Raw genomic sequence first — 271 nt, forward strand, 5'->3', positions numbered from 1 at the left:
TGCACATGTTGTGTTGTCTCACTGCACATGTTGTGTTGTCTCACAGCACATGTTGTGTTGTCTCACTGCACATGTTGTGTTGTCTCACTGCACATGTTGTGTTGTCTAACAGCACATGTTCACATGTTGTGTTGTCTCACAGCACATGTTGTGTTGTCTAACAGCACATGTTGTGTTGTCTCACTGCACATGTTGTGTTGTCTCACAGCACATGTTCACATGTTGTGTTGTCTCACAGCACATGTTGTGTTGTCTAACAGCACATGTTGTG

Source organism: Austrofundulus limnaeus, unplaced genomic scaffold (assembly GCF_001266775.1).
Source record: "Austrofundulus limnaeus strain Quisiro unplaced genomic scaffold, Austrofundulus_limnaeus-1.0 Scaffold3869, whole genome shotgun sequence".
Classification (NCBI taxonomy): Eukaryota; Metazoa; Chordata; class Actinopteri; order Cyprinodontiformes; family Rivulidae; genus Austrofundulus; species Austrofundulus limnaeus.